Consider the following 10,367-nt stretch of genomic DNA (forward strand, 5'->3'; position numbering starts at 1 on the left):
TGGATACAGGGGATATCCTTACGGTGAGGACCGAGACCCCAGGCTTGGGTAATGCCTCTGGGACGGCATGGCCGTGTTTGTTTAGTTTGATGGAATACTCATTTATCTGTGGATAATCTGATATGTTAACTATATAATCCACATATGTTATATACTGTATGAGTTTTCTTGCTGGGCTTCGGCTCACGGGTGCTCTGTCTTGCAGGTAAGGGCAAAGATTGAGTCAACCAGCCATGAGTACGGAGAGTGTGAAGCGACGCGTACATGTTTGGCCTGCCCGACTGCTTTGGTTGGGGGTTATTTGAGAAATGGCTGTAATAATCTGTGATTTTAATAATTAATCGACTGTAAACTTATTTTAAGTTGTAAATAGTTTTCAAACCATATTTTGGGATCCCAAATGTTAAATACTAAAAGTTTTCAATGAAACAACGCATTTTTAAAGATTACAGCCTTAACTTTTGCTTAGTCACACTTTTGTTTTAAAAACCTCGGTTAGCGAGTTCATTGCACATTTTTCGTTTTAAAACTCACTTAGTAACGACTCTAAGGAAGTAGGGCATTACAACTTGGTATCAGAGCGAGCCAAGGTTTATTGGTTCTGGAGATTGACCGAACATGTACGCTCGCTGTCAGTGACAAGCTCGACTCAGGGTTGGTTGGTATGATTGATTGACATGTTTGAACATATGTTTGAATGCCCTGTTTGCCTGCTTATTTATATGGATCATGAAGAATGAGTTGACATATGCATGAGATACTGTTGGGGCTGGGCCCTTGGCTATTGCATGTTGAGATTAAAGCGTGCTGAATAATATTATTATGCATGTGGATGAATATTGGGATAATGGTTTACATGTTGAGTGTATGTGGTTAATTGTCTGAATTAAATTCATATGTAATATATGTTTATTGGCTTGTATGAAGCATGTTGAGACTTGGGTATGCTTAGTGGTGTTAAAATCTGGTAGCTAAATGTATATCATTGTGGTTTTGGCCTAAATATGCTTTGTGTATGCATGATAACTATGGTTATTTGGATTTAGTTGTGGTTGGGTTCAGAGTATGAACCACAGAGCTCAGGAGTTTGGTCAGTACCGGCAGATGAACTCGAATTGTTTGTTCCTAGAAGGGTTAAGTGGACCTGATATTGTGTTGAAGGGGGATTCTAGATAAAAGTTGGAGTTAGAGATCTCCATTTCTCCCCAAAAGCAGCAGCAGAGGGTCACTAGTGTGTGAGTAAGCTGTGGATTTTAATAGTTGAGATGGAACAGAAGGATAGCAGACTTCTCTGGGAAAATAGTTGATTTATATGTTTTAACAGTAAGGTTACCGGTGTTGGTATTGTGAGAGTATGGACAGATAAGGGTATTATATGAAAGACTTAAAGGGTGTTATCCTCTGGTTTTGAGGAAAGATCGGGTTGACAAAGAATTTATCAGTGGATGGGCAAGGTTAATTCCACCCTTGGTTATAAGGGGATGAGAGCCCATGACTAAAGAGTTGTGTTAAGTATTGTGCTAAAGGGATGCCTGGAAACGGCACTTGGGCTGAGGCATTGGCATGATGGGTTGGAAAGAACCTAGATGATGAATTGATAGTAGAGGTTATAAAGGCATGATCTGAACTGTGGAGAATGGAGACCTTATAAGATTGGTTTGGAATGATAAAGTGGCAATAGTGTAAATTTTTGGGCTTTGTGAATTGAGTAATTAATTTCGGGAAATGGATACGGACGAATGCAGTTGAAAATGATGATGACCCATTTAAGGATTTAAAATCTGGAATAGTCTAAGGTATTTGTGCCTCTCCGATGTGTGTACTCACCATTTGTATGGGGACAGTGGAGAGGGCCATGTGGTTCGAAGAACTGATGAATGATGTATAGAGCATGAGTGCTAGAGCTGCAAATGGTAGTGCTTCTTTTGATGGATTATAGTAAGGATAGATTTTCGGTAATCAAAGCAGAAGAACCCCGAAAAAGCTTGATAGCTCTTAGTTTTTCCAGAAAGGGGGGAAAACCTGATTGACTAGATAGCCGTCAGGATAGTGATGGAAATCGATGAAGTTATCTGCTTTGCATCAGAGACAGGAGATGCCACCTGGGAAGAGGTCAGGTGAGGGCATGACTTCTACATAGAATGACTCAATATGTTAGGATGGACTTCCCATGGTGAGGGAATAGAAAACTAGAATGCCTCGCTACATTCGTAGTTCAAGGCTGATTCCTCGAGGATGAGTATTCAACTGAATGGTTATGATTTGGTCACGTAACGGACTGGAAGAACTCGGTGTCGAGAATGTTCCGAGAGGGAGTTAGACATAGAGAGTTTGCCTCATGGGTGCTATATGAGAGGCTGAAGATAGTAACACTTATTGAGAAGGAATTAGAAACTTCTGGCAGATGAATTGGGATGCAAGTGGTCAAGAAGTGCATAGTAATAACAACAAAGTTTGTCTTATGGGAGCCTCAGCATGAGTCACAGTGAGAGAGTTAATCAGTTAAGAAATAACCATGGATTGTAGAGGATATCATCTGGAGTATGTTAATGAGACTGAGTGGAAACTGAGCTGACCAGTGGGAAAATTTTATGGGTATGTAAAGAAAGATTGGGGGTACTTCAAGGTCGGACTACAAATAGGATTGGTATAAGGAATGTTGTAAAAGATGGTATTGGCTGACAGAAAAATGTATTGAAGCAATCGAAGGAATTTGACCCTGGAGTAGCCAGAGCGTTATACTGCGGGGATTGTTAGCATCGTCGGGTTAGAACGAAAAGCACAATGTTGGATACAAGATGGGACGATGTCTCCAGGAGTTGATCTATGACCTGGTTATTACCAGCTGGAAACCAAGGATAGAGACATTTCATGAATTTTTATTTTACACCGGGTAGGCTGTGACGAGTTGGTAACAAAGATTCTAGATTGGTTTAAGCTACAGTAGCACATGTAAGTTCTTAAAGTGGAGAATACAAGAATGGTATAGGCAAGTCCCCTTCAAGTTCACAAGTAGTATGTGTGGATTACTCCCAGATGGAAAGGGAGAGCAAATGACTATTATGCGGAAGACGTTAGTACTAAGGGAGCAGGGTCACAAGTAATGGTATACGAAGAATCAGTTTGGGTTTCGTTAAGAGTACTCCGAGTAGAGCTACAAGAAGAAAGGACAGGTAAGAGGATTTGATCTGAAGCCACAAAGGAGCTAATGAAGAATAGAAAGCATAATAGGAGTGGTAAGCACGTCATCTATTGCATAAGTATCTCCGGAGACAACTACATCAGAGATGAGGAGAACAGTAAAACTTGAGGTTAGACGGAATGAGTGGTGTCAAGTCAGGAAAATTCAGAAGACAAGGTAAGAATTGATTGGTATCTGGCGATGCTGGAATATGTGTGTGATATGGTTAAGTATAGAGTGATAGCATAAAGGACCTGATCCATGATGAGGATATGGAACTGTGGGGGTGCATCATAGATTGGGCACGCCCAGGCGCAAATCGACGCGAGGGTGGATCGAACCTTGCGGGAGGTGAAAGAATGGATCATGGTTGATATACTTGGAACGTTAAGTTGACAGTTATGCATATCATAAGGTACTTGAGTGATGGGTATTAGTAAGAAAGATAACGTTGAGACCCAGATGTGGTGAAAAGTAACAGACGGACGATCAATGTTTATAATCCTCGATTGAACGAGGGAAATTTAATTGGAGGCAGAACTCCTAATTGAGAGGCGTGTGTCAGTCAAGGAATAACGCCATAGACTGTAATGGAGTGGACAAGGCAACGACTGAGATTGGCGTAACATTGGTAGGTAATGATTAGCTGGTGAGTGTCACTGAACTATGGAATCCAAAGAGTGGGCTTTGGTTGAAACAGGGAAGAACCCTGTCAAGGTGATACAAGTTAGGATACCAGGATCGAATGAAGGATCCAATTAAAAATTGGTATTTGAATGAGAATTCTGAATGGATATCATTCCACCTCCTAGGGTACATTGTACCGGGAGGGTTGATCGAGTGACAGAATTTAGTAAATTCTTTTGGACACTGAGGGGTTAAGTGATGTAGTGGTGTATCGTGGAATAGACCACATTAGACCTTAAGTAAGGTGTTTGGACATGAAAAGTTTCAACTCGGTTGATTGAGTTAATGTAGTTGGTTCAGGTGAACTGGTTTCAGGGTAAGACGCCGATGATACTGAATTGAGACCCTATTGTATTCTAAATTTTTTGAAAGAAACTAGAGAACAAAGAGAACAGAGTGGGAACCTAGAATTAGCAGTTGATTGCAAGTGGAATAGCAGTCTGAAAGCTTATCAGATATCTTAAAGAATTAAGCGTTGACTATGCGAATACTTGAGGTTTTAAGGGAAGTGTAATCCCTGATAAGTTATTCGTGGTGGCAGATGCTGGCGTCTTGTTAAAGTAACACGGCATAGGACATGGTAAGAGGCGAAGGATAGTGAATACTACGGTTTGGCATTGGTTCAGAGTGAAAGCCAAAAGAGGTTGTTGGAATTCTTAAGGAAGGAGTGTCTGCCTATCTGGAAGAATAAAAGAACTTGTAATTGTTAAATTTTGAGAAAATAAAGTCCCGGGAGGAAAGATTTGTATCTCTCTACGTAATAACAGACGAGGATTTGTATGGTGTTCAGAGAAAGAAGGAAGAGTTCTGACTCTTGATTCAACATAAATTCTGAAGTTGTACCAAGGGTTAGGCCAGCGGGGCCTACCAATTGATCCCACCTAGTAGAGGTGATGAATTTTGGGTATCTCTGGGATCAGGAATAAGACATTGAGGTGATTATGGTAATCTAAGTTGACCCTGAAGCTTCAGCAGGGTTACGGTGCAAGTAAGGGGCTAACGAAAGTATGGCTATTAGACAAGATCTTGTGGGGCAAGATTGTTACTCTTGTAAGAGTGTTGTTGAGAAGTAAAGTAAGGCGGTGGACCTTGGAAATTTATGGTCAGAGTTGTGGGTTTACTGACTAATGTGTTTGGGTAAATTTCGAGGACGAAATTTTTATGAGGAGGGGATAGTTGTAACGACCCAAATTCGCTAATAAGGCTTAAGGGCCTTGATTAGTGTGCCTGGAGGGCATATTGGGATTTATGTGTGACTTTATTGAGTAAAATGCATGGTTATGATTTAAATCATGTTATATGACTATTTGACTATTTGAGATGCATGACTATGTGTATTAGTATGCATGTAGGCCCTGATTGTGTTAAAAGGGCATAATTGTAATTTTGGCCATTTTGGGCATAACTGTATTGATATGTGCTGATTGTTGAGACCACATTGTGATGTGGATGTATCTGTGATTTGTGACTCGAGACGATCCCAGAGAGAGCAGACTAGCGGAAAAGTCAAGGCGGGGATTTATACCCGGCTCAGGGCGAGCCTGGGGTATAAATAGGAATCTGATGAGTATATTGGGGTCTATTTTGATATCGAGGAATATTATTTGGTGATTTATCAGGTATTGCGAAGCAAAGGGAAAATATTAGAGACACTTGAGGAATTAGCGGGAATTGGGTAAAATGACTAAAATGGCCCTACATGGACAAAAGGGTTTAGAATTAATAGGGAGGGAATTTTGGTCAATTGGCTTCGTAGAGATAAGTTTATTGAGGCTTTATATACTTAGTGGGATTGATAGAGAGAGTTAGATGGCTGTGCAAAAGAAAGAAAAAGGAAGAAAAAGAAAAAGAGAGAAACAGAGGGGTTTTTCCAAAAGGGGCGGTTTGTGGATTCTAGCACCATTTCTCTTCAAATTTCTTGGAGCAAAGCTCAGTGGAGAGCTAGGATAGGCTGAGCATCAAGGATCCTAAGCTAGACTTGAATATTTGGCAAGGGATTAGCAAGAACACATCAACTTTTGAGGTAAGTTTTTAGGGTTTTCAGTTTTTGGGTTTGGCTGGTTTAAGTTGTGTAATTAAGCTGAATGATGGGAACTTTAGGGGAATTTCTGGGCAAGCTTTGAGGAAGAGCTAGCTAAGGAGGTCTAGGAATTGAATCAAGGTCGAAATTTCATCAATGGTATGAATTCTAAGCCTTTAACTTTGATGTTTGACTGAATTTCTGGGTTTAGGGTTAATCATGGTAAATTTTGAGATTTGGGATTAATGTGCTTGGGTTTTGAGGATTTGGGATGCTTGGGATGAGTGGAGAGTGTTTATAAGCTTGATTTTGAGTTTGGTAAAGATTTGGGGAAGTTTGGGTTGAGATTGGCTAAAAGAAATCGCAGAAAAAGAATTTGGGAGTTGCCTGCCTGCAACTAGCGCTAGTCTTTGGGTGCTGTAGCGCTAGGCCCTGTTTCTGGGTGGTGCAGTTCTGCTTGTAGCGCTATAGCGCCCTCTTTTGAGCGTTGTAGCGCTACCCTGTTCCCAGAAAGGGGTTTTTGGGTTATTTTTAAGGGATTTTGACCTAGGGTTCGGGGTTCGATTCCACCATCTTGTTTTGTTGATCTAGGACTTCCCTGGGGGCTCGAGATTGGTCCCGAGGCTAGGTTTTCGGACTTGAGGTTCGGTGATGACTTTGACCTATGGCTGTGTTTAGGTGTGCACTAGGGCTCGAGTGGGATCGTGTTCAAGGAGTCAAGTGATGAAAGCTATCAAATTGACAGGTAAGAAAACTATAGCACCCGTAGGACAGGGCATGGGCCCATAGTGTGATTGCAGGGCACGGCCCTATATTGCATTACATGTTAGGGTGCAGACTTAATTGAATTGATATCAGGGAACGACCCTATATTGCATTACATGTTAGGGTGTAGACTTAATTGAATTGATATATGTTTGAATGTTATTTGATTTATGCTATTTGTGATTATAGTAAGAATGAATGGCAAAGGAGCCGGGAACGGCAACGGACCCGGGAACAGCAAAAGAGCCGAAACGGCAAGGAGCCGAGAACAGCAAGGGAGCCGAGAACGGTGAAAGGCCGAGAACGGCAGCTGGGCCGGAAGTAACACTTAGCACGTGAAGTGCTTGTAGACAGGGTGCGACCCCAATGGATACAGGGGATATCCTTACGGTGAGGACCGAGACCCCAGGCTTTGGTAATGCCTCTGGGACGGCATGGCCGTGTTTGTTTAGTTTGATGGAATACTCATTTATCTGTGGATAATCTGATATGTTAACTATATAATCCACATATGTTATATACTGTATGAGTTTTCTTGCTGGGCTTCGGCTCACGGGTGCTCTGTCTTGCAGGTAAGGGCAAAGATTGAGTCAACCAGCCATGAGTACGGAGAGCGTGAAGCGACGCGTACATGTTTGGCCTGCCCGACTGCTTTGGTTGGGGGTTATTTGAGAAAAGGCTATAATAATCTGTGATTTTAATAATTAATCGACTGTAAACTTATTTTAAGTTGTAAATAGTTTTCAAACCTTATTTTGGGATCCCAAATGTTAAATACTAGAAGTTTTCAATGAAACAACGCATTTTTAAAGATTATAGCCTTAACTTTTGCTTAGTCACACTTTTGTTTTAAAAACCTCGGTTAGCGAGTTCATTGCACATTTTTCGTTTTAAAACTCACTTAGTAACGGCTCTAAGGAAGTAGGGCGTTACACCGACTATGAATGAAGATTCAATGGAGTTTGTACGAAGATGCGATAAATGTCAAAGGTTCTCTAAAATTCCATGAGCAGCTCCAAACGAGTTGAAACAGATGCAGAGTCTGTGGCCTTTTGCGGTATGGGGGATAGATTTAATTGGATCCTTGCCAACGGGAAAAGGCGGAGTAAAGTACGCAGTCGTGGCAGTTGATTACTTCACCAAATGGGCCGAAGCTGAACCACTCGCTACCATAACGACCAAGAAAGTTCTTGACTTTGTCATCAAGAACATTGTTTGCCGGTATGGTTTGCCCCGAAAGATAGTTTCAGACAACGGAACCCAATTTGACAGCGACTTATTCACCGACTTCTGCGAAAGGCACGGAGTTATTAAAAGCTTTTCTTCAGTTGCGCATCCCCAAGCAAACGGGCAGGTTGAGGCCGTGAATAAGACCCTTAAGGACACCCTGAAGAAGAGGCTTGAAGACGCTAAAGGAGCATGGCCAGAGCAGCTGCCTGAAGTCCTCTGGTCGTATAGAATGTCTCACCGAACAGCGACGGGTCATACCCCATTTTCCTTGGCCTACGGATATGAGGCTATGTTACCTGTCGAGTTAGATCCCCCCTCACATCGACGCATAACATACGACCAGGACCAGAATAGCCAACTGATGATGGAGTCCCTAGACTCAATTGACGAGATACGGGAGAAAGCCTGACTCTGAGTTGCTGCGTACCAGCAAAAGGTCGCCCGGTACTTTAACTCAAAAGTAAAAGAAAGAAAATTCAACGTCGGTGACTTGGTGCTACGACGAGTTTTCTTAAATACCGCGACCCCACTGCTGGAGTACTCGGACCTAATTAGGAAGGACCTTTCCAGATTGAAGAAGTCCTTCATTCGGGCACCTACAAACTTGCATGCCTAAACGGAGATCTCGTTCCACGTTATTGGAATGGAGAACACCTGCGCAAGTATTATCAGTGAACAGTCCTTTTTAAAGGTCTGGCTTGTATTAAATTTTACTTTTTACAAGTTTCGCAAAAAGGGTTTGCCACGTTGTATGGCTAATCGCTTATGTATGTATAATCCTTTTTTTAGGATCACTCATAAAGACATGTTTAGTCCATTTTTAATACGAGATTATAAGGGGCTGTGCGCAGCCAGTCATTCTTGCCAACCTATGTAAATTTATGTTTACAAGTATTTGTTCATTACGTGTGTTGTTTTGCTGTATTACAAGTATTGCGTTTCCAACCGAGCAGAAATGCTCGAACAGGTCATGGTCAAGGCAAGTGACCAAGGACCTCAAGCTCCTCGATCACTTGGGGGGCATATAAGGCACATCGATAGCAAAGCGTACCATGAGGTATGTAAACACATGAACAAAATAAGTGAAAGCATGCTACGATACTTAGAGTATTTTTCAAAATTCATATTTTGTTAAATCAACCCAAAGTACTATGCTAAGTTCGGTCATACGGACAGATGTTATAGTAAATGAAAATATTATAACACTATAATGCAGTCTTTTACACCGCAAGCATCACTGCTTGGATGTAATTGTTCAAATAAAAGGAAAGTTTGCAAAAAGGAAGAAGATAGATAGTCTTTACATCACGACCCGTGGGTCGTGTAATTGAAGAAAAATAAAAAGAAAATAAATTTAAGGAGCAGTAGGAGCAGGAGGGTCTTGCTCAGCAGTCTGGTTGGCCGCATCCTCAACAACTCCTCCTTCCTCTGCGCCAGCAGCCGGCTGGATGCTTGGGGAAGTAGGGATCCTTGCTCTTTCCTCTTCTTTGGCCAATCGAGCAGTGCAGCGGGCCAGTTCAGCATTCCTGATATCCTCTGAAAGGTAGTCGAAGTTGGCACCCTAGTTGTGTTTCCAGAAGTTATAGAAACACCGAAGCGTCGCATTCTTATACCTTTCCAGATTCTTGGCGTTGGCAAGCTTCAGATGCTCTATTTGGCTCTCAAGATCAGCCATGGCCTTGTCCTTGGCAAGATTCTCCTCTTTGAGTCTCTTGCATTCGCGATATTGGACTCGGCTGGCCTCCTGGTACTCCTCCCTCTACTTCCTCAAAGCTGCCTTCGAAGCTTCGACCTCCGCCAGCTTTGCCACCGCAGCATCCCTCTGCTGGGTGACTGCCTCCAACTCCCCCACATGCCTGGCTTCTGCAGCCTGGAGTTCCTCAGCAGCTTTCGCCTGGTACCTCTCGATGGCCTTTGCCCGAGCCTGGTCGATGGTAGCTTGGGCACGGGTACGAGCAGCAGTTGCAGTCAGCAAAGCCTGTGAACAAAGGATAAAGTCAGAGTCTGTTGCAAAGAATGAAAGACGAAGGCCAAAGAGATAAGAAATGCTTACGCTGGCCATTTCGTTTAGGGCCCTATTCAGAATTTGGTCGACCCCCATATTCTCTGCCTCAGCCATTGCATCCTTACAACGGTCGTACCTCACGATGTGTGCAAGGCAGTCCTTGGCTGCTCGTAAGGTACGGTTCGAGAGTTTGGCCCCAAGAGCTTCGTCCCGCTGGGTTTGTTCTTTGGCAGCTGCAGGCGGAGGGTTCGTCGTAGCAGGCGGGGTTTCCTTCTCAACAGGAACCGAAGGCTGGGCAGAAGTTTGCCCAGTTGGCACGTCCTTGGAAGGATCTTCTGGTCGACCCTTCTTGGCAGGAGGTCCTTGGCTTGATTCGCCGTTATGCCTCCTGGACGTCTTTCGCCGAACCAGAGGAACTTCTACTTCCTCCTCAGTCTGGTATAAATCGAAGACGTTGGGAGTGGCCATATCTACACACA

The sequence above is a fragment of the Humulus lupulus genome, chromosome X (assembly GCF_963169125.1).
Source record: "Humulus lupulus chromosome X, drHumLupu1.1, whole genome shotgun sequence".
Classification (NCBI taxonomy): Eukaryota; Viridiplantae; Streptophyta; class Magnoliopsida; order Rosales; family Cannabaceae; genus Humulus; species Humulus lupulus.